The 24,426-nt window shown below is 41.9% G+C and overlaps 1 protein-coding gene across 28 annotated transcripts in view; it reads left to right on the top strand.

Moving 5' to 3' along the window:
- LOC103794173 (uncharacterized) overlaps positions 1–24,426 on the top strand; it is a 50,742-nt gene that overhangs the window by 6,372 nt on the left and 19,944 nt on the right. For 7 of the 28 annotated variants that reach the window (XR_013519673.1, XR_013519672.1, XR_013519683.1 and 4 more), the window contains exons 3-4: positions 73–162; positions 3,889–3,962. The exons of 5 other annotated variants lie outside the window; for them this stretch is intronic. The gene's annotated coding sequence lies outside the window, so the exon portion shown is untranslated. Of the gene's footprint in view, positions 1–72; positions 1,449–3,888; positions 4,497–4,992; positions 5,839–5,936; positions 6,979–23,415; positions 24,033–24,426 lie in introns of those variants that run through there. 16 more of the 28 variants (XR_013519684.1, XR_013519679.1, XR_013519674.1 and 13 more) reach the window with 11 other exon arrangements.

Here is a 24,426-nt window from a genome sequence, read left to right as displayed (position 1 = left end):
GGGCAATAAGATGTGAGTGGACAATTCCAGCAAAGCTCTCTAAAAAGGCTACCTCTTCTCTGCTTCTTGCAGTGTGGTCAGGATAGCTGGAATTCTAGCACCCAGTTTTGAATGCCAGGTGACCTTGAAGATGGAAGCCATGAACTAAGAGAATGTCCTTGTGTAAGCTGCTTTTACATGAGATAAGTAAACTGTATTGTGTAAACCACTGTCATTTTGAATTCCCAAGTTGTATGCAGGCAAACCTAATCCTGATCTAGCCAGGAATTGATATTCATTGATAAGAGCTTCATGTATTCATGTTGGCAGTTTTCCTTGATTGGCCCCCAGACAATAGGAACTGTGACTGAGACCTGTGGGGCCACCATGTGTACTTGGCTCCCCATAGGAGAACCCAGGATGGCATGGAAGGATACAGTGGGCAGGCTCTGGAGCCAAGCTATGGTTTAGGTGGCAAAAGGAAGTCATTCACCCAAAAGGCAGATTAGGCCCATGAAAATTAGAAGGATTGTCTGATGTGTTACTTTAATACAGCATTCCAGTATACCCAGAACTGTAGCTGATGGTTCCTGTGAACAGGAAGCTCCCTGAATATACCCTGACAAGAAATAGCTTTCTGTCCAAGGCGACTGGTGTTGGAAGGGGGTTTATTGAGTGTCTTTCCCAAGCCAGGCACTTTCACATACCTTAATCTTAGTTAACTGGCTTCACTTCAGACCCCATTCCCAACAGGACAAAAGCCAACAATTTTAAAGGCAAAACAAGAATAGTTGATGAGTTCTATTAACATACTTGTCTCTGCCTCACATTAGTAACCTCCAGGGAACTCAAAACGCACTGCAGCTATAATTCCACATTAAAATAGCCCTGGGTTCCCCAGGAGCACCTCAGTAGCCCCTACTGAAGTGGGGGTTCTGTCAATCCAGTGCTTAAGAATCTGTCAACAGCTTCTCATGTTGAGACTTAAAAACCCAGCCTGCCTGACAGTCAAGTTGGCCTGCTCCCCAGGCTTTCTCCCTAGCCACTCACACCTGCTCACAGCTCCCTCTGTGTCTGCCACTCTTCCTCTTACCTTACTCCTGTGACCTCGTCCCTCTGAGTGCCATTCCTCCCCACCTCTGTGTTTTTAATCCAACTTAACCTTCAAGGCCTGGCACAAACAATGCTTTTCCTTTGTCCTTCATACTGGAGATCATAAACTGGTGTAGATTCTGTCTGATAAATAAATATTTCCCATGCCAGTTAGCGTTTTTCTTAAACTATAATGACTGCAAAATGCATTGTATTAGGGGTACTAATAGGTGGACATTTCGTTTGTTTCTTTTTTAGGATGATAAAAACAGTTCAGAGATAACATTTTTATATGCTGATATTTGACTGCGTCTGCTCATTTCCATAAAAGGAATCATTAGAATTGAAATTTCTAGGTCATTTTGACAAAAAAGAAACATTTTTAAATCTCTTAATATTGCCATATAACATCTTAGAAAGTTTACGTCATTTTACACAAGTAATTGTTTCCTTATTGATAGTGCAAACCTAGAGAACTTGTGGTCATTCTGTGATGCGTAATTGGACAAATTTCCATTGCTCCTAGCAGCATTTTATACAGACTTATCAGGATGTATTATGATTTGCACACATTTCTTGAGATGTATTATGTTTTACTTGCACTTCTCCAAGTACGCGCTGACGTGGAAAACGGAGCTTGTTTTACTCTTTGTAGCACGGTACTGAGAGCAGTAACACCTAACAGGCATCAAGACCCCTTCAGGTAAATCTGCAGAAAGAGTGATTGTCTCAATCTCAGTTTCCCCGTGGTAGACCAAAATAAAGCTCTGCACACCTAACCTAGTGAAGCTGCATACAGTTGGAGAGCTGTGTTCCTCTACGCCTGGCGCTGACAGCTCTTCAGCATGTTTTTTATCCCGAGTTCCACATTACTTCACTAAGTCCTTTTAGCATTCCTGTTTTTTATTTCATCCATCACACGAACCTGGAGTTGGTTATGCCTGCAGTGTTTCTCCATGACACAATATCACCTCATTATATATACTCAGGAGCTTGAGAAATGAGCATCACAAATCACAGAGTATTCTTGTTGCTTAGTTATTATCCTGCATTTCCTGGGGACTTCACCTTGGCAAAGTATATGATGCTACGTTTTAATGAATGTTGAATAGTCACTGTATGATAAATGCCAGGAAAAACAATGAATGATATAGAGAAAGAAGTATGAATCCCGCTCTTCTGCCTGTATCCCAGCTCCATTTTCATGTCTTTTGGTATCAGCCCCCAGGATTTGGTGTCTTCTGTTTGAAAATGAGATTGGTTCCATAACATTGTATAGCTCTGCTTGCTGAGGGACTGGGCTGGAAAGAGTCAGATTAGAGCAGGTGCCCTCCTCACCAGTGTGCCCTGAGGATGCAAAGGCCCTCTTTGCCTGCTGATAACACTTTCAATGCCCAATAGGGGACCCAAAATTGCAAGTTGACTATCCCTTTGAGACAAAGGCCTTGAAATCTCATTTTGTCTTTAAGAAGTGGTATTTGGAATATCCACACATCAAAATGTTACCGTTCTCTGCTAGCACAGTACCAGCTAGTGTATCTTAGCCAGCTGGGTCACCTCTCAAGGCACTGAAGGAACGGAAAAACACAGGACAGTCTCTGTAAGCCTCATTCCTTCACTCGGCAACCTCTGAGAAGCTACAGAGAAAGGACCAGTGAGAGCCCAGGATCAGCTCTTGCTGGGAGTCAGCCAGGAGCCACCAAGGAGGGCCTGGAGCTCTCAGAGGAAAACGTGGGGATGTCAAGTACACAGGAGATCAGGCGAAAAACAGTAAAGTCAGCTTAGAAAAGACTCATACCTCTCACCCCCACTGCCTCAACCTCCTCCCAAAGCGTAGACTTCACAACTTTTCCTTGGCGAGTGTGTGTGTAATAACAGTGCTCAACAGAAGAGAGGAACAGGATTTAGGTTACTATCTTCCACACCCTAAAAGTGAACATTGTAATATTGCAAATATGGTAGAAAAAAAAAGCCTGTCTCAGGAAGTAAAAATGGCTACTCCTGCTAGCAGTTTTCCCCATTCACAAAATATTACTAATTTTTTTAATTTGGAAAGAATATTAATATTCATAGATGTCAGATGAGTTGGGCAAAATATGCTAAAAATTGCCACTTAATTTATAATAGTGAAAAACTGAATGCAACCTAAATGCCCATGAATAACTAGTTACATAGAGCAGACAGTGAAATTCTATGAAGTCATAAAAATAAGGATGTACATCTGTATTTATTGTTATAGAAAGAAAGCCATGAAATATTGTTGAGAGAGAAAGCAGACTGCAAGACTGAGTATGTATGCAAAGAGATGTTTTTAGGGATGTTCACAGTTAAACAGTGATTCACTTAGTTGACTTTTTTCCTCTGTTCTTTTTTCTTTTTTACTCTAAATCTATGTCTTTTTTAAAAGCAATAATTTCCTCCCTCAAAAAAAAGATAGCCTAGCAAAATATTTTACTTCAAATGCTTTTCCCGTTATTAATCTTTGTATGAACTATTGTGGTTTGCTAAAACAAGAGAGGATTATAGAGTAGAATCCATGCCCACGATAGAACAAAATCCAAACTGGAAGACACTTCATATGTGGTTATAAGACCAGGAGGACCAGGAGACAAAGACAGGCAATGGGTTTTTGTTTGTTTTAAGAGAGACAGTGTCGTTCTGTCACCCAGGCTGGAGTGTGGTGGCACTATCATAGCTCACTGCAGCCTCAAAGCCCTGGGCTCCAGCGATCCTCCCACCTAAGCCTCTCTAGTATGTAGGACTACAGGCATGCACCACCACATCCAGCTAATTTTTAATTTTTTTTTTTTGAGACAGGGTCTTGCTACATTGTCCAGGCTGGTCTCAAACTCCTGGGCTCAAACATACCTTCCCAAGCGCTGGATTTACAGGTACGAGCCACCACACCCGGCCTAGAAGAAATGGTTCTGATCCAGGAAAACTGCAGCCTGGAAACAGCATTCTGTACAGAATCCTAGCTCTTAGACTAAAAGGCATCAACCGGTACAATTACTTGCCTTTGGGCACTGAACTTGTTAGCTTCCATTTTATTTAACTTACTGTAAAATTATATTAGCTATGCTGCCACTTAAGCCAAGATGCTTTCTGTCTAGTCACTTAGGTTTTATCCTTTCAAGGGCCCTGCCATTTCATTGCCTCTCCTTTCCCATTCCCCTCCCCAGGGCTGTACTTTGAGTAACTGTATGTACATTCTCCTGTGCCTTTCATTATTATAACACTGTAAACGATAATGTCTCCAAGATGCAAACTATAATCTTCTCCATTAAAAAATATTTTCTAGGCCAGGCACTTTACTGTGCCACTGCACTCCAGCCTGGACAACAGAGTGAGACTCTATCTCAAAAAAAAAAAAAAAAACTCATTAAATTGTATAAATAAAATAGGCTCATTTTGTTTTATGTAAACTGTGTCTAGTAAAGTTTATTTTTATTATTTTTTGAGACAAAATCTTGCTGTGTTGCCCAGATTAAAGTGCAGCAGCATAATCATGGCTCACTGCAGCCTTCACCTCCTGGGCTCAAGCAATCCTCCTATCTCAGCCGCCTCCCAAGTAGCTGGAACCACAGGCAGCTCCCACCATGCCCAGCTAATTTTTTTTAAGAGATGGAGGGTGTCTCACTACATTGCCCAGGCTGGTCTCTAACTTGTGACCACAAGAGATCCTCCTGTCTTGACTTCCCAAAGTTCTGGGATTATAGGCTATATGCCTAACCAAAGTTGATTTTAAAAAATAAAAAGGGACTGGGTGTGGTGGCTCACGCCTGTAATTCCAGCACTTTGGGAGGCCCAGGTGGGCTGATCACCTGAGGTCAGGAGTTTGAGACCAGCCTGGCCAACATGGTGAAACCCCATCTCTACTAAAAAATACAAAAATTAGCTATTATGTGCCTGTAATCCCAGCTACTCAGGACGCTGAAGCAGGAGAATCGCTTGAACCCAGGAGGCAGAGATTGCAGTGAGCCGAGATCACATCATTGCATTCCAGTCTGGGCAGCAAGAGCGAAACTTAGTCTCAGAAGAAAAAAAAAGTTTAAATTTCTAGTTAAAATCAAATTTGGACTGAACTGGGATTGCCAAAAATGTCCTTAACTTCATATCTCCAAATAAAACTTGCAGTTAATTTATGTTATTTATACAGCTAGCTAATTCTCTATATTTTTATAGTATGTTGACACTTAAAATTTCAATCTCTTCTAGTGGTTCTGTGAGTGAGACTGAGTGGGTGATGGGTGTTCTCATTATAGCCTTCAGAAGGCTGCCTATAAATAAGTGCACAAATAACTATTATTCAGAGAATTACAATCATCACAAAGTATCTTTTATGAAGGATAAATATAGGCTAATGTATCCATATGACTGTTAAATATAGCCTTACGTTTCTTTTATTTTTCAAACCCATTTCTCAACTTTACAGAAAAAAATGTATGCATAAAAGCAGCACTCTATAATTTAAAAAAATACTCATTATTGGTCTTTTGGATTTTGGTTCTGCATAAATACAAGTTTCTCATCAGGCCTCTCTAGACTACTAAAGCCTAAAGTGATGTGTCCCCACTCTCAGCTCTTAGAGAAATTACTGGGTGTCTTGTTTATTTGCCAATAACTATTCCATGCTTACAAACTCTCTTTTCAATGAGATCTTCAATTCCTTGAGACCACAGTAGATACCTAAGTATTTGTCAGTGTAATTTTGTTGTTTTGATTTGCTGAATTCAAAGGGTTTATACAAATATTTTGTTTACAGAGTTTCATGACAAATAGAAATAAGCTCGTATGCTTCATAATTCCAAAAATGTTTTAGGTATTCAGATTAGCATTGCTCATTCATGCCATTTAATTTACAGAGCTCAGCTGCAGTAATTTTCTCCAGTGGATGATGTGAGGAAGGCATTGGCAGAGGAGCAGGAGACTTGGCTTCAGAGTGGGGAGTAGCAGGGCTGAATCTGGTTTTACAAAGCACGTACTGTAAAGCTCTCATTGCCTCTCTCAGGACAAGGCTTTGAGCTATGAATGCCAGGGTTCTCTTTCTAAGTGGAGCCTTCTTAAAGGAATTGAGCCTCATTCCCTGGGCTTGAGGTTTATTTTTCACATTCCTTTTGTACACCAAATATATGTAATATTTATTATCTTTCAAGTTTAGACCTTTGAGAAAATATATATATATAATATATATAAAATATATATATATATGTATTTTTTGAGACAAAGTGTCACTCTGTCACCCAGACCGGAGTGCAGTGGTGTGCTCTCGGCTCACTGCAACCTCCACCTCCCAAGTTCAAGTGATTCTCCTGCTTCAGCCTCCCAAGTAGATGGGACTACAGGCACGTGCCCACCACACCCGGCTAATTTCTGTATTTTTAGTAGAGACAGGGTTTCACCATGTTGGTCAGGGTAGTCTCAAACTCCTGACCTCTGGTGATCTACCTGCCTCAGCCTCCCAAAGTGCTGGGATTACAGGCATGAGTCACTGCGCCCGGCCACAGTTTGATGAATTTTGAGAAAGTAATTTACTCATGTAACCACATCAAGATCTAGAACATTTCCATCACCCCAAAACTCCCTGGTACTCGTCCCTGGTGCCAGGCAAGCCCTGATCTGTTTTCTATCACTATGGATCAGATTTGTCTTTCTCGAGTCTCATAAAAACATGATCTTACAATGTGTGTATGCTCTTGTGTGTAAGGTTTCTTTTGCTCAGCATAATATTCTTAGATTCATCTATGTTGTTGCATGAATGAGTGGTTCATTTCTGTTTGTCACTGAGTATTTTTCCAGTATATGTATATACCACAGTTTGTTTATTTAACACAAATGTTGGTGGACATTTAGGCTTTGTCCAGTTTTGTCTATATAAATAAAGCCATTATGAACTTCCCTGTACAAGTTTTTGCGTGGGCATCTTCTCTTGGGTAAATATCTAGGAGTAAGACTACTGGGTTGTATGCTAAGTGTATGTTTAATTTTAGCAGCTGGGTGCGGTAGCTTACGCCTATAATCCCAGCACTTTGGGAGGCCAAGGTGGGTGGATCACCCGCGGTCAGGAGTTTGAGACCAGCCTGACCAACATGGCAAAACCCCATCTCTACTAAAAATACAAAAAAAAAAAATAGCCAGGTGTGGTGGTACACCTGTAATCCCAGCTACTTGGGAGGCTGAGGCAGGAGAATCACTTGAACCCAGGAAGCGGAGGTTGTAGTGAGCCAAGCTTGCACCACTGCACTCCAGCCTGAGCAACAGGGCAAGACTCCCATCTCAAAAAACAAAAGAGGCCAAACTGTGTTCCAAAGTACTGGTACCATCTTATATCCCACCAGTAAAGTTATGAGAGTTGTAGCTGGCCTACATTCTCACCAATACTTGATATATCCATCTTTTTACTTTTCACCATTCTAATGGATATGTAGTGGTATCTCACTGTGGTTTTACTTTGCTTTTCCCTGATGATTAATGATGTTGACATATTTTCGTGTGCATGTTGGATATTCATATATCTTTGTAAAGTGCCTATTCAGTATCTTTTCCAATTTAATTGGATGGGTTGTCTTCCTAATCAGTCATAATAGTTCTTCATATATTCTAGATACAATACCTTTGACAGATACATGTTTTGTGAATATTTTCTCCCAGTTTGTGACTATTTTCTCCCAGTCTGTGACTTGTCTTCATTTTGTTAGCATTCTTTTGAAGAGCAGAAGTCTTTAACTTTGTAAAAGTCCAATTTTTTGCTGTCTTCTTTTATAGCTCTTGTTTTTTTGTGTGTCTTTTTGGTTATTTGTGTCTTCAATTACCTAAGAAATCTTTGACTCCGTCCAGATCATGTAGATGTTTTCCTGTGTTTTCTTTTAGAAATTTTACGTTTTACCTTTTAAGCTTAGGTACATGATCCAATTTGAGGTGACTTTTGTGTATGAGTAAGTTAATAATCAATGTTCTTTTTTTCCCATATGGATATCCAGTTGTACCTGCACCATTTGTTGAAAAGACTGTCTTTCCCCTATTGAATTACTATGGCCACTTTGTCAAAAATTATTTGGCATATATATGCGGGTTCATTTATTTTGTTCCATTGATCCAAATGTTGATCCTTTAATAATGTAGCTTCATAGTCAATCTTGAAGTCTGATAGTTTGAATGTTCCAACTTTGTTGTTCTTTTTCAAAATTGTTTTGTTTTGTTTTGGCTTTTTTTTTTTTTTTTTTTGAGACAGGGTCTCAGTCTGTCACTCAGGCTGATGTGCAGTGCATGATCACAGGTCATTGGAGCCTCAACCACCCAAATTCAAGCAGTCCTCCCATCTCAGCCTTCCAAGTAACTGGGACCACAGGTGCACACCACCATACCTGACTGTTTTGTTGCTATTTGTTTTTGTAGAGATGGCGTATCACCACATTTCCCAGGCTGGTCTTGAATTCCTGGGCTCAAGTAGTCTTCCCATCTCAGCCTCCAAAAGTGCTAGGATTATAGGTGTGTCCTACCCCTGCTGGGATTTCAATTAAGATTACATTGTTATCTATGGAACAATTTGGGGAAAATTGTCATCATAGTAAATGGTGTGTGTGTGTGTGTACACAACTGTATGTGTGTATACATACACAATTTTGAAAAAACAACAAAGTTGGAACATTCAGACTATCAGATTTCAAGACCGACTGTAAAGTCACATTATTATAGGATCAACATTTGGATCAATGGAACAAAATGGAGTGCAGTGGTGCAATCATAGCTCACTACAGCCTTGACCTTCTGAGCTCAAGCAATCCTCTTGCCTTAGCCTCCCAGGTAGCTGGGATGACAGCATATACCACCATGCCCAGCTAATTCTGGGTTTTTTAGTAGAGACAAGGTCTAGCTGTGTAGCCCAGGCTGGTCTCAAACTCCTGGACTCAAGTGATCTTCCCTTCTCAGCCTCCCGAAGTACTGGGATTACCGTGCTCAGCCAGAGATACTGTTTTTGATACTATATATACTAAATGGTATGATTTTATTTAAATTTCCAGTTGGTCACTGCTAGTATGCAGAAAATATTTTTTTGTATTAACCTACGCTCAAGTCACTTTTCATTTTGATTTGCCTTTTTTTATAGATTGCTTCAGTGTTTCTATATATACAATCATGTCATCTGTAGACAGTTTTATTTCTTCCTTTCAATATGTATGGTTTTCTTTGCCTTCTTCTTGCCTGTTGTACTGGCTAGGACTTCCAATGTGCTGTTTAATAGAAATCCAGGGACTGGACATCTTTGCCTTATTTTCAGTTTGAGGAGAAAGCATTCGGTTGTTCATCATTAATGGATGATGTTAGCTGAAGCCTTTTCAGAGATTGTGTACTCTGTCAGGATGAAGAAGGTCCCTTCTCTTTCCAATTTGCTAAGAGTTTTAAAATTGTGATTGGGCCACACGCAGTGGCTCACGCCTGTAATTCCAGCACTTTGGGAGGCCGAGGTGGGCGGATCACAAAGTCAAGAGATCAAGACCATCCTGGCCAACATGGTGAAACCCCATCTCTAAAAAAAAATAAAATAAATAAAATTGTGAATGGGTGGTGAATTTTGTTAAATATTTTTCTGCATCTGATAAGAGGATCATATATGGTTTTTCTCCTTTATTCTGTTAATATGGTAGTTTTATTGCTTTTTTTAGTTAAGTATTGCATTCTTGGGATAAACCCCACTTAGTCATGATGCAGTATTCTTTTTATATATTGCTGAAGTCAATTTGCCAAAAATTTAATTATGGATTTTTGCATCCATATTCAGTGAGGTATACAAGTCTCTAGTGTTCTTTCCTTTCAATGTCATTGTCTGGACTCAAAACAGAAATGACTAGAGAAGTGATTTTTATTTTTAGAATGAGTTTGTGTGTAATTGGTATTATTTTTCCTTAAATGTTTAATAGAATTTACTGCTGAAGCCACCTCAGTCTGTAGTTTCTTAATAATAAAATTTTCTTACCACTTAGATTTTCTATAGTTATTGAATCACTATGGTTAATCTGTGGCATTCAACCAATTTGTCCATTTCATCTATGTCATTGAATTTATTTATATAATTATAATTTTTTATTTTAATGTCTGCAAGATCTATAGTGATGTTATCTCTTTTGTTCCTAATGTTGGTAATTTTTTCTTTTCTCCTTGCTCTTGTGTATCTTTGTTTTGAGACAGGTTGTCATTCTGTCACGCAGATCAGGCTGGAATGTAGTAGTGATCATAACTCACTGCAGCCTCAAACTCCTGGTCTCAGGCAGTCCTCCTGCTTCAGCCTCTAAAATTGTTGGGATTAGAGGCATGAGCCACTGTGTTCAGCCTCTTTTAATTGCTATTTGTATTAGCCAGTTGAGGTTGCCCACTTGAACCCAAGCATTCTGGGCAATACAGCAAGCCCTCATCTCTACAAATAATTTTAAAAGTTAGCTGGGGCATGGTGGTGCATACCTGTAGTCTCAGCTACTCGAGAGGCTGAGACAGGAGGATCACTTAAGCCTAGGCAGTCAAGGCTGCAGTGAGCCATGATCGTGCCACTGTACTCCAGCCAGGGTGACAGAGCGAGACCACATCTCAAAAAAAAGAAAAGAAAATTCTTATAATTTCCTTCCTTTCACTTTGGTTTAATTTGATCTTCTGTTACAATCTTTTTTTTCCCCGAGATGGGGTCTTACTCTGTCATCCAGGCTGGAGTGCCGTGGCATGATTATAGAACCTCCACCTCCCAGACTCAAGTGATCCTCCCACCTCGGATTCCCCAGTAGTGGGAACCACAGGTGCATGCCACAACACACAGCTAATTATTTTCTTTTATTTTTAGTAGAGACAGGGTTTCACTATGTTGCACAGGCTGGTCTCAAACTCCTGAGCTCAAGTGATCCTCCTGCCTCAGCCTCCCAAAGCACTGGGATTATAGGCATAAGCCACCACACCCAGCCTCTCTAGCTTCTTAATTTGGATTCTTATACTGATTTTAGCACATTCTAATTTTATAAGCATTTGGAGATATACATTTTCCTCTACTTACTCTTTAACAGTATTCTCCAAATTTTGAAATATATTTTCATTTAGGTCAGAATATTTTCTGATTCCCTTGTGATTTTCTTTCCTACCCATGGTTTATTTAATTTGAATTGTTTATTTGCTTTTTCTATTAAATTTCAAAATATTTTAGATTTCATAATGTCTGGTAATATTTTTTTTCCATAAAATGTAATCCATAATTATTTCAATCCTTTTGCATAAGATGAAGCATATTGTATGGTGCAGCATATGGGTCTGTCTTGATAAATTATTTACATGCACTTGAAAAAAACGTGTTTGCTGGGCGCGGTGGCTCACGCCTGTAATCCCAGCACTTTGGGAGGCTGAGGCGGGTGGATCATAAAGTCAAGAGATCGAGACCATCCTGGTCAGCATGGTGAAACCCCATCTCTACTAAAAATACAAAAAATTAGCTGGGCATGGTGGTGTGTGCCTGTAATCCCAGCTACTCAGGAGGCTGAGGCAGGAGAATTGCCTGAACCCAGGAGGCGGAGGTTGCGGTGAGCCGAGATCACGCCATTGCACTCCAGCCTGGGTAACAAGAGCAAAACTCTGTCTCAAAAAAAAGAAAAAAACGTGTTTACTGCTGTTGGGTGAGGCATTCGATAAATGTGGATTAGGTCCAGTTGTTCAATAGGGTTATGCAAATCATTCTTGTGGTTACTGATTTTTCTGTCTACTTTTCTGTCATTTACTAAGAGAGGGATATTGAAATCTCCAGTTGTAAATGGGGATTTCTCTATTTCCCTTTGCAGTTTTTTTTTTTTTTTTTTTTTTTTTTGAGACGGAGTTTCGCGCTTGTTACCCAGGCTGGAGTGCAATGGCGCGATCTCAGCTCACTGCACCCTCTGCCTTCTGGGTTCAGGCAATTCTCCTGCCTCAGCCTCCTGAGTAGCTGGGATCACAGGCACGCGCCACCATGCCCAGCTAATTTTTTGTATTTTTAGTAGAGACGGGGTTTCACCATGTTGACCAGGATGGTGTCGATCTCCTGACCTTGTGATCCACCCGCCTCGGCCTCCCAAAGTGCTGGGATTACAGGCTTGAGCCACCGCACCTGGCCTCCCTTTGCAGTTTTATTAGTCTCTCCTTCATATATTTTGAGGCTCTATTTTTAGGTACATACATATTTAGGATTGTTAGGTCTTCTTGATGAATTGATCCCTCTATCAATATTTAATATATCTCTGCATTCCTGGTGATATTCCCTATTCTGAAGTCTCTCTGTCTGATATTAATGTAGCTATTCCATCCTTCTCATAATTACTATTTGTATATAATATTCTTTTCCATGTTTTTACTTGTAACCTTTCTGTATTTTATATTTAAAGTGAGTTTCTTGTAGACAGCCCATAGTCTAGTCTTGCTTTTTTTTATCAGTCTGACAATCTTTTAATTCACAGTTTTTGGATGATTTATATTTGGTGTGATTATCTGTTGTGGACTTAATGTTTGTATTAATTCATATGTTGAAGCCCTAACCCTGAAACGTTATGGTGTTTGGAAGTGGGGCCTTGGAAGGTAGGTAGGTTTAGATAACATCACAAGGGTGGGGCCTTCATGATGGGATTATTGCCCTTTTAAGAAGAGAAAGAGGGACCCAATCCCCCCTTCTCTCTCTCTGCTATGTAATGACATGGTGAGATGGCAGCTGTCTCCAAGCCAGTTAGTCTCAGTTTCATATATGTGAATATTGTCTACCTAACTAGTTTATTAACTCCTCTATGCAGGAACCATTTTTTAATATTTCTTTCTACCAGCCATCCTCTACGCCATTCCAACTCTCCCCAACCTCACAGAACACAACACCCAAAGCAGACAGGTGAATATTTTGCAACACCTACTTCAATAGTTGATTAACCTAAACAATCAGTGAATTAGCAAACATCCTTCTCAATTGCTCAGTTAAATGGGAATTTACTGAATCATCACTCATCTTCTAGCACTCGAATCACTGCATGTCTGCTGCTAAATGACCAACAGATCAACAGATCCTTGCATAGAAACAAAAAAAAAACCCAAGCGTTTCAATATTACCAAAGGGAAATGTATAGTCAGAACTGCAAGAAAAGTGCCTTGTGATCCACCTTCTGTCACATTATAGCTTACAATACAGGAGCATAAAGTAGCTACTCAACTGCCTCAAAAATAAAAGAATCATTTACTTTTCTGTATATAACCTAATTAAAACCATGTCAGATCCAGCAAAACTGGTTTTCATCTCTCTTCAGTAGATATAGGAGTATATATTAATATTTCTACTTCATGACTAGGTAGGAGACTAAATTAAAATTTGCTACTTAGCTCTCAGTTGGTAAGGCCCACAGTTCCACATGGCTGGGTGTTAGGAAGCCTTGGTGGTCACAACTCTGTTTTCTCCCCCTTCTCCTTAACATGGAGCTATTTAATCTTATTTATTTATTTAGAAATAGGGTCTGGCTGTGTCACCTTGGCTGGAGTGCAATGGCACAAACATGGCTCACTGCAGCCTAGAGTGATCTTCCCACCTTAGCCTCCCAAGTAGCTGGAACTATAGGCACACACAACCTCACTCTGCCAATTTTTAAATTTTTTGTAGAAACGAGTTCTCTATGTTACTCAGGCTGGTCTTGAACTCCTGGCCTCAGGCGATCCTCCCACCTTAGCCTCCCAAAGTGCTAGAATTACAGGCAAGAGCCACCACACCGAGCTGGAACTATGTAAGACAGCACTAAGCCCTACATATAATGTTACTAACAATGGCTGTGTAGATCAATCCTCCAAAGGGAAAGTCTCTCTAGATGGGTCTTGCCCCAGTTAAGCAGTAGCTTCCTCCAAATGGTGCTCACCTATCCACTGACTGGGACATTTGAAGACAAAGTGAGTCGTCACTCGCCATCACCATTCTCCACATCTGCTTTCCCTGGGAACCCACACATTCAGGAGGGCAGTACTGCTTCCTCCACAGCAGTGACACCAGAAAATATTTGTTGAATGCCAGGTACAGTGGCTCATGCCTATATTCATTTGCTAGGGCAGCCATACAAAGTACCACAGACAAAATGGCTATTACTAAAAAGTCAAAAAAAATAACAGATGCCGGGGAGCTTGTAGAGAAGAGGGAATGCTTACACACTGCTGGTGGCAGTATAAATTAGTCCAGCCCCTGTGGCAGTTCCTCAAAGAACTTAGAACTATCATTTGACCCAGCAATCCCACTACTGGGATATATACACAAAGGAATATAAATCACTCCATGTTAAAGACACATGCATGCAATTGTTCATTGCAACACTATTCATAATAGCCAAGACATGGAATCAACCCAGTAGACTAGATTAAAAAACATATGGTTCAGCCGGGCACAGTGGTTCACAAGGTCAGGAGATCAACAGCATCCTGGCTAACACAGTGAAATCCGTCTCTACTAAAAATACAAAAAAAATTAGCTGGTGTGGTGGCACACACCTGTAGTTCCAGCTACTTGGGAGGCTGAGGCAGGAGAATTGCTTGAATCCGGGAAGCAGAGGTTGCAGTGAGCCAAGAGTGCGCCACTGCACTCCAGCTTGGGCAAAAGAACGAGACTCCGTCTCAAAAAAAAAAAAAAATGTGGTTCATATACACCTCGGAATACTCTGCAGCCATAAAAAGGGACAAGATTATGTCCTTTGCAGGAACATGAACGGAGCTGCATCCTTAGTAAACTAACACAGGAGCAGAAACCCAAATACCACATGTTCTCACTTACAAATGGAAGCTAAATGATGAGAACACATAGACACAAAGAGGGGAACAACAGACACTGAGGCCTCCTTGAGAGAGGAGGGTGAGAGGAAAGAGATCAGAAAAGATAACTACCAGGTACTATGCTTAGTAACCTGGGTGACAAAATAATTGGTACACCCAATTCTTGTGACACAAGTTTACCTATGTAGCAAACCTGCACATGTATCTCTGAAACTAAAAGTTTTTTTTAAGTCATTTAATATTAATGGGACAATGCTCATTGCAAGAATTGGACTTCAGTTGCTAGCATAAGTAAATGACGGGCAGGAGAAATTTTAAATATTGAAAATGCAATCTTACATTCAAGGAGAGGACATAGGACATTTCTGTAAATAAAAATGGGAATAACACAAAAAAGATTACGATGATAAATTTCATATCATTTTATCACAATAAAAAAATTTTAATAAATTATAAATGGTGTGGTATGGTTTGGTTGTGTCCCACCCAAATCTCATCTTGAATTGTAGCTCCCACAATTCCCCTGTGCTATGGGAGGGACCCGGTGGTAAGTAGTGGAATCATGGGGGCAATTTGCCCCATACTGTTCTCTTGGTAAGTAGTAAGTCTCATGGATTCTGGTGGTTTAATAAGGGGTTTCCCCTTTTGCTTGGCTCTAATTCTCTCTTGACTGCCATCATGACTGTGAGGCCTCCCAACCACATGGAACTGTGAGTCCATTAAACCTCTTTTTCTTTAGAAATTACACAGTGTCTGCACAAAACAACATAAAATGAAGCAAGAAAAGGAGGGAAAAAAAAAAAAGAAATTACCCAGTCTTGAGTATGTCTTTATCAGCAAGAGAACAGACTAATACAAGTATAATCTAATTACCATAAAGGGAGAATAAGAACTATTGACACCAAAATATGAGATTGGGATTACAGCTGATTTTTATTTTCTTTTTCTGTTTATCTTTCCAGTTATTTATGATGAATGTTTCATAATCAGAAAAAAAAAAATGTTTCCAGGCCCACAAAAAATAATCAGATTTTTACTTTTTTTTAAGTCGCACTTTATCTCCCAGGCTAGAGTGCAGAGGCACAATCACGACGCACTGCAACCTCCGCCTCCCAGGCTGAAGTGACCCTCCCACCTCAGCTGCTGAGTAGCTGCGACCTCAGGAACGCACCCCCACGCCTGGCTAGATTTTTTAGTTGTTTTTGGTAGAGATGGTGTTTGGCCATGTTGCCCAGGCTGGTCTCAAACTCCTGGACTCAAGCGATTCACCTGCCCCAGCCTCCCAAGGTGTTGCGATTACAGGCATGAGCCATCGTGCCCGGCATTTACTTTCCATCTTAGTAATTTATGCAGAACCAGTTGTGTGATGTGGTGTCTCCCCACTGAGTTGACTGGATGGTTGTGTAGACTGAGTTTGAGTACAGTGGGTGGAACCCAGAGCAAGGCAAACCACCTGGAAGCTCTTAGGCCTCAAACCAGCAGCAGACGCAGGCCCAGGACTTTGTTGACAGGTGAAAAAGTGCTTGTTGCAGACAGCCTGAAATAGATGCAGACTTGGGGAAGTGACAGTTACATGGGCAAAGAGACCTGCAGGAATTGTAAGTATCACCAGCTGACAAGTGACACAGCTCTAACTGTACATCCTACTTCAGTGCTTTAAAGAAAACACAGACTTCACAATAAAATGATTTGCTGCAGTGTAAAGAAATGTGTGAAGATGGCGTACTATGTGGAATCTGTGTTCCCAGAGATGAGACTGGAAAGGCATTTATCATAAAACCAGTCTTTGGCCTTTGGCGGTTTCTGGTTTTTGCCAGAGTTTCACACACGAGTCCATGTGAGCTGGCTGCAGCCATTTCAGGATGGTGTGAGAGGGATTCTCATCCCTGGACTCTAGGAAGCTGAGGGGAGGAGAAGGTAAAGGAACTGGCCCTAGGGTGCTGTGTGCAAGTTGGAAGCAGACCCAGGCACTTTTAATGACCTATAGTGCCTGGAAGGGAAGGTGGTAAGAAATCATAAGGAAAAGCCTAAGAGCTAAGCTAAAGGAAAGAGGCTGGGGGCACTGGCTTATGCCTGGAATCCTGGCATTTTGGGAGGCAAGGCAGGAGGATGTTTTGAGTCTAGGAGTTCAAGGCTATAGAGCCACAATCACACCACTGACCTCCAGCATGGGCAACAGAAGACCAACTCTTAAAAAGTGAAAGTCAAGAGGAATGCTCTGCTGGAATAACAAGGGTGATTCTCCCATTTCCTCTGTATAGCGCCCTCTAGTGCTCTATAAGAAGTGGGGGCAGAGGCACATGTCCCAGGATGAGATAGTTTACTAGGAGGTAAAATAAAATCTATTGTTCATTTTGTAGCAAAAGAGGTAGAATGGCCTGGCACTCTCACATTGTCCTATGTTAGACAGCCGGGTCAAGAATGACCTATGTGGCACCCTGAATTGGGTGTGAGGGCTCCACAGAGAGAAGGATGCAGGGTCCATATGCATTAGTTTGCACGGACAGGGGACTGCAAGTAACCTAACTAATATGGGTTATCTTACATAGCTTTACTAAACAAACCCTTAGTCACAGGCAACGTAAACATAATGGCAATATAATTGATTCCAACAAGAAGGAACCAAACAAAAACATTTTTTTTTTTTTTTTTTGCGATAGAGTCTTGCTCTGTTGCCCAGGCTGGAGTGCAGTGGCACAATCACAGCTGGCTGTGGCCATAAACCCCTGAGCTCAAGCCATCCTCCCACCTCAACCTCTCAGGTAGCTGGGACCACAGGCACACACCACCATGCTTAGCTAATTTTTAAATTTTTTGTAGATGGCGGGCTCCCTACCTTGCCCAGGCTGGTCTTGAACTTGTGAGTTTAAGCAATCCTCCCCCTTAGCCTCCCAAAGTGCTGGGATTACAAGTGTGAGCCACCATACCCAGCCAAAAACGTTTTTTTTTTTAAACAGGGTCTCCCTCTGTTGCCCAGGCTGGAGTGCAATGACACAATCTTGGCTTACTGCAGCTTCAACCTCCCCAGGCTCAAGTGATCCTCCCACTTTAGCCTCCCAAGTACCTGAGACTAAAGGCACATGCCACCATGCCTGGCTAATTTTTGTATTTTTTGTAGAGACAGGGTCAGGCCATGTTGGCCACACTGGTCTTGAACTCTCGGGCACAGGTGATCCATCCGCCTCAGCCTCCCAAAGTGCTAAGATTACAAGTATGGGCCACTGCGCCCAGCTGAAAATAATGTTTTAATTATCAAGAACCACATTTGAAATATATCCTCTGTTTTTTGGTTTGTTAATTGAGACAGGTTCTTGCTCTGTGGCCCAGGCTAGAGTGCAATCATTGTCCACTGCAGCCTCGAACCCCTGGGCTCAAAGTATCCTCCTGCCTCTACCTCTCGAGAAGCTGAGACTACAGGAACGCACTACCATGTCTAGCTAACCTTAATTATTTTGGTTTTGTAGAGATGGGATCTGGCTATGTTGACTAGCCTGGTTTCCAACTTCTAGCCTCAAGCAGTCCTCCTGCCTCAGCCTCCCAAAGTGTTGGGATAACAGGCATGAGCCACTGCACCTGCCAGTCCTCTTTTGTTCTGTTTGTAGAGACAGGGTTTCACCATGTTGCCCAGGCTGGTCTCGAACTCCTGGCCTCAAGCAGTCCTCCCGTCTCAGACTCCCAAAGTGCTAGGATTACAGGTGTGAGCCACCATTCCTGGCCAATCCTCTGTTTTTAATAGTGAACTCACCCTGGTGAATAATAAACCTTGAGATATTGGCTAATCGTAGTGTGTACATATAATTTAAAACTATACATATATTAAGACAGTGCTTAAAAAGCAATCACACTACAAAGGCTAAGCAATCAAAAAAGCCTGAAAAAGACACAAAATGACCAACAGGTGTATGAAAAATGCTCAGCATCACTAATCATCAGGGAAATGCAAAGCAAAACCTCGATGAGATATTGCACCCCAGTTACAATGGCTATTGTCAAAAAGACAAAAAATAACAAATCCTGGCAAGGATGCAGAGAAAAAGGATATACACTCTTGATGGGAATGTGAATGAGTATAGCCATGGGAAACTATATGAAGGTTCCTCAGACAACTACAAATCAGAACTACCTTTGATCTAGCAAGCCTACTGCTAGGTACATATTCAAAAGAAATCAGCATATCAAAGAGGTACCTCCCTCATATGTTTATTGGAGCATGCTTCACAACAGCCAAAATATCAACCCCAGTGCCTATCAGCAAATGAATGGATAAAGAAAATGTGGTACATATACACGATGGACTATTATTCAGCCATAAAAAAGGATGAAATCCTGTCATTTGCAGCAACATGGATGGACCTGGAGGACATGAAGTGAAATAAGTCAGATATTAAAAAATATCACGTGATCTCTCTAATATGTGGGAAACAAATAGTTGATCTCACGGAGGTAGAGAAAAGAATGGTGATTCCCAGAAGCCAGGAAGGGTAGAGGAAGGGGGAATGACAAAAGGGTAATGAGTATAAAAATAGAATAAGTTCTAGTGTTTGCTAGTACAGTAGGATGACTATAGTTAACAGTTTACTGTATATTTCAAAATAGCTAGGAGATTTGACATGTGCCTAGCACAAAGAAATGATAAATGTTGAGGTGATGGATGTCCTAAAACCCTGATTTAACCATTTCACATTATATGCATCTATCTAAATGTCACATGTGGCCTGTTAGCTCAGTTGGTTAGAGCATGGTGCTAATAATGTTAAGGTTGCAGGTTCAGTCCCTATGCTGGTCACTGGATGAGACGTTTGGGGCTTCATTTACCTGAATGAAGAGCTTTTAATTCAAGCAGTCTGTATCCAAAATTCAGACCTTCTCTTATTGGCTGGGTGCTGTGGCTCACATCTGTAATTCCAGCACTTTGGGAGGCCAAGGAAGGCAGATCACCTGAGGTCAGGAGTTTGAGACCAGCCTGGCCAACATGGTGAAACCCCATCTCTACTGAAAATACAAAAATTAGCTGGGTGTGGAGATCACACCATTGCACTGCAGCTTGGGCAACAGAGTAAAACTCCGTCTCATAATTAAATACCACATGTGTTCCAGAAACACGTATAACTAACATGTAGCAATAAAAAGTTAGTGTTCTTTTTCGTTTATAAAGGAAAGATATTTAATGAACTCAATTTTACATGACGGGGGAGGCCTCACAATCATGGCAGAAGGCAAAGGAGAAGCAAAGGCACATTTTACACGGTGGCAGGGAGAGCGCTTGCACAGGGGAATCCCCATTCATAAAACCAACAGATTGTGAAATTTATTGACTATTAGGAGAACAGTATGGGGAAACCACATCCATGGTTTAATTATATCCATCTGGCCTTACTGCCCCATGATTTAATTATCCCCACCTGACCTTGGCCACCCATGATTTAATTATCTCCACCTGCCCCCACCCTTGACATGCGGGGATTACTACAATTTAAGGTGAGATACAGGTGGAGACACAGCCAGACCATGTCAATTAGTTTTGTAAAGAAATAATCTAATAAGGAGAACTACTGTACTAGCTCATCTTTCTACCACAAAATATTGTTGAGAAATTATACTTTGCATATATTAATAATGAATCATTATTCTGGTATAACATATCTAAAGCCATCAGTCAGATACGCTCTGAATATTTTTCTTTGACAGTATCACCTAAATGGTTGCTTGGAGGTTGGGTGCAGTAGCTCACCACTTTGGGAGGCCAAGACAGGATAATCACTTGAGCCAAGGCGTTTGAGACCAGCCTAAGCAACACAGTGAGACATCATCTCTACAGAATTCAAAAATTAGCTGGGCATGGTGGTGTGTGCCTGCAGTCCCAGCTACTTGGGAAAGTGAGGCAGAAGTATCTTGAGCCCAGGAGTTTGAGGCTACCTAGAGCTTAGATGGTGCCACTGACTCCAGCCTAGGTGACCCCAAGATGCTCTCTCTATGAAAAAAAAAAAACCCAATGCTCTTTCTCTCTGCCTGTCATCTCCAAGCCTCCCAGGTAGTTCTCCATCACCCCAGAGGCAGGTGGGGATTCCTCCACCCTCACAGTCCACTGGGTCCGAGTCGGCTTCCTCACAGGACCTGAGCCATTGACTTCTGCCCTGTCTCATGTGGAGGGCCATTCTTCTGTGACACACTGTTTCTGTTTCCCTGATTTTCCTGTAACCATCCAAACCAATCACTCTTTTTCCCTTTGTGGCCATTTGTCCTTACTCTGGCCCTGAACCACTGCTTTGGAGATGTAGCCGTTCTCTCTGAATGGCTGATTCTCAAATCTTTGTCTCCAGGCTTGGAGACACGCCCCATCTTCATCCGTCCAAATGTTTACAGGATTCCCACATGTTCCGCCAAGGTTAATGTGTGTAAAACAGAACAGCTCCTTTCCCACCCAATTTCCCTGTTTTCCCAGCCTGGTCAAGATCACTATTTTCAGGACTGCTGGGGCAACAACTCTGAGATCACTCTCATCCTCCCTCTGTCATTGACTGTCCTCATCCATACAGTCACAGATACCTCTCAATATTGCCTTCAAGGGGTCCCCTAGACTTCACAGTCTTCTCTTTGCCCCCAACTCTGAGTCCTCATTAGGTCACATCTGCATGGTTCATATTTCCTTTTGCCTAGCTGCCTTCTCTCAAGCTGAAATTAGCTCTCATCTGCCAGTAGCCCATTAGTCTCGAGCCATATTATATATGTCACTTAGGCTCCCCCACAGATGCCCTGTTCCCACTAGAACATTGGCCTCATTGGGTCCCTGCCCTCCACACCTCTTCCAGTCTCCCTCTCTGCCCAGACTCTCACACCCAACACACTGCCTGCAGTGGCATGATGGTAGCTCACTGCAGCTCCAAACTCTCAGGGTTAGGTGATCCTCCCACCCAAGCAGCCAGGACTACAGGTGCCCATCACCATGCCCGGCTATTTTTTTACTTTTAGTTGAGATGGAGTCTTACTGTGTTGCTCAAGCCGGTCTAGAATTTCTGGGCTCAAGGGATCCTTCCACCTTGGCCTCCCAAAGTGCTGGGATAACAGGCATGAGCCACTGCACCCAGCCTCCCACCTCCTCTTTTTATGTGCTCTGCTATCAGGCAATCTGTGATCATGCTCCATTCTAAGCTCTGCCACGTGTTAATGCTTTGATCTTAGACAGACTAACAGCTCCAAAACCTCAGTTTCTTTGTCAATAAAATTATTACTACCTTGGCTGGGCACGGTGGCTCACACCTGTAATCTCAGCACTTTGGGAAGCCAAAGCAGGTGGATCATTTGAGGTCAGGAGTTCCAGCCCACCCTGGTCAACATGGTGAAACCCTGTCTCTACTAAAATATAAAAATTAGCCGGACCTGGTGGTGGTCACCTGTAATCCCAGGTACTCAGGAGGCTGAGGCAGGAGAATCACTTAAACCAGGGGGACAGAAGTTGCAGTGAGCCAAGATCACGCCATTGCACTACAGCCTGGGCAACAGAGCAAGACTCCATCTCAAAAAATAAAATTCTGGCCAAGCGCAGTGGCTAACGCCTGTAATCCCAGCACTTTGGGAGGCCGAGGCAGGCAGATCACAAGGTCAAGAGATCGAGACCATCCTGGTCAACATGGTGAAAGCCCTTCTCTACTAAAAATACAAAAATTAGGTGGGCGTGGTGGCGTGCACTATTTGGGAGGCTAAGGCAGGAGAATTGCTTGAATCCGGGAGGTGGAGGTTGCAGTGAGCCGAGATTGCACCACTGCACCCAGCCTAGTGACAGAGCAAGACTCTGTCTCAAAAATAAATAAATAAATAAATAAATAAAAATTAAATTAAATTAAATTATTACTACCTCATTCCAGGGAGGTGTTGAAAGATGAAATGGCATCATGCATGGAAGGTTATTTAGCCCAGTACCTAGCACAAAGATCCTAACTGCCTCGTTTTAGTATTAGCAAAACATGATTGGCAAAATCAATGTCATACGGCAAACAGTTGGGTGAGTGAGTCACAGGAAAAGGTGCTTAATGTATGTTGGCTTCACAACCTGCAGGCTCTAACATAATCTCCCTTCTCTGCTGACATCACCTGACCGCTCAGATGCTGAAACATTTCATTCTTCTTCAAACTCCATGGTGTTTTTGCACATAAGCCACTACACCAGACAGGCTCTTTTTTGTAATTCTTTCACATGTGTTGCTCCATCTGTCTAACTAGTTTGCAGGTTCCTTGAGGACAAGGATAATGATATCATTATAGCTGACATTTCTTGAGTGTGGACTGCGAGTTAGCACTTTAAATTTATAAACTTACCCCGCACCACAGCCAGATGAGGGAGCTTGCTGCCATCATCCCTGAGTTATGAATCAGGAAGAGAGGCCCGGGATGCCAGCATGTTACCCGAGGGCACAGGGTAACGAGTAGCAGCACTGCCGCACTGCGGCCCAGCCCAGCAGCAAGGTGTGTTGCTGTTGACTGCCTCCTAGGTGCGGGACTGCATCCCTCCAGTGGGTAGGAGAGAACTTACTCATTGATTCTCTGACTGATGGAAACCCTCGTCTTTTGTAGCTACCGGTGCTTTTCTAGCAGATGCCTGAGCTCCTGGACATACTGCTCTAAGGCTGTTTGAGACAGCACGCCTCCTGCCCCCTAAGATAAAACTCTCTTTAAAGAGCATCCTGAACTAACAACCTGGACGCCCACTCAAGAGACCTAATCTGAAAGTTGGTAATTTCAAAGACGACATGAGGATAAATTTACAATGACGGGAAGAAACCAGCGTAAAAAAGCTGAGAATACTCAAAGTCAGAATGCCTCTCCCTCTAAAGATGATCACAGTTCCACATCGACAATGGAACAAGGCTTGATGGAGAATGAGCGCATCCCAATGACGGAAGTACTCTTCAAGGTATGGATAATAACAAACTTCGGTGAGTTAAAAGAACATGTTGTAGCCCAACGTAAAGAAACTAGGAACTTTGAAAAAAGGTTTGATGAAATCCTATTGAGAATAGACAACTTAGAGAGGAGTATGAGTGAATTAATGGAACTGACGAATACAATACAGGAACTCTGAGAAGTATGCACAGGTTTAAACACTCGAATTGTTCAAGCAGAAGAAAGGATAACAGAGATCAAAGTCCAACTTAATGAAATAAAACGTGAAGAAAAGATTAGAGAAAAAAGGATAAAAAGGAATGAGCAAAGTCTCCAAGAAATTTGGGACTATGTGAAAAGACCAAATTTATGTTTGATAGGTGTACCTGAATGCGACGGAGAGAATGAATCCAAGCTGGAAAATACCCTTCAGGATATTATTCAGGAAAATTTTCCTAAACTAGCAAAGCAGGTCAATATTCAACCCCAGGTAATACAGAGAACACCACAAAGATATTCCTCAAGAAGAGCAACCCCAAGGCACATAATCGTTAGATTCACCAGGGTTGAAACGAAGGAGAAAATACTAAGGGCAGCCAGAGAGAAAGGTCAGGTTACCCCCAAAGGCAAGCCTATCAGACTTACAGCAGATCTCTCAGCAGAAACTCTACAAGCCAGAAGAGAGTGGGGGCCAATATTCAA

This window comes from Callithrix jacchus, chromosome 7 (assembly GCF_049354715.1).
Source record: "Callithrix jacchus isolate 240 chromosome 7, calJac240_pri, whole genome shotgun sequence".
NCBI lineage: Eukaryota > Metazoa > Chordata > Mammalia > Primates > Cebidae > Callithrix > Callithrix jacchus.
Note: the sequence above shows the minus strand (reverse complement) of the source record. Positions and strands in the feature narration are given on the sequence as shown.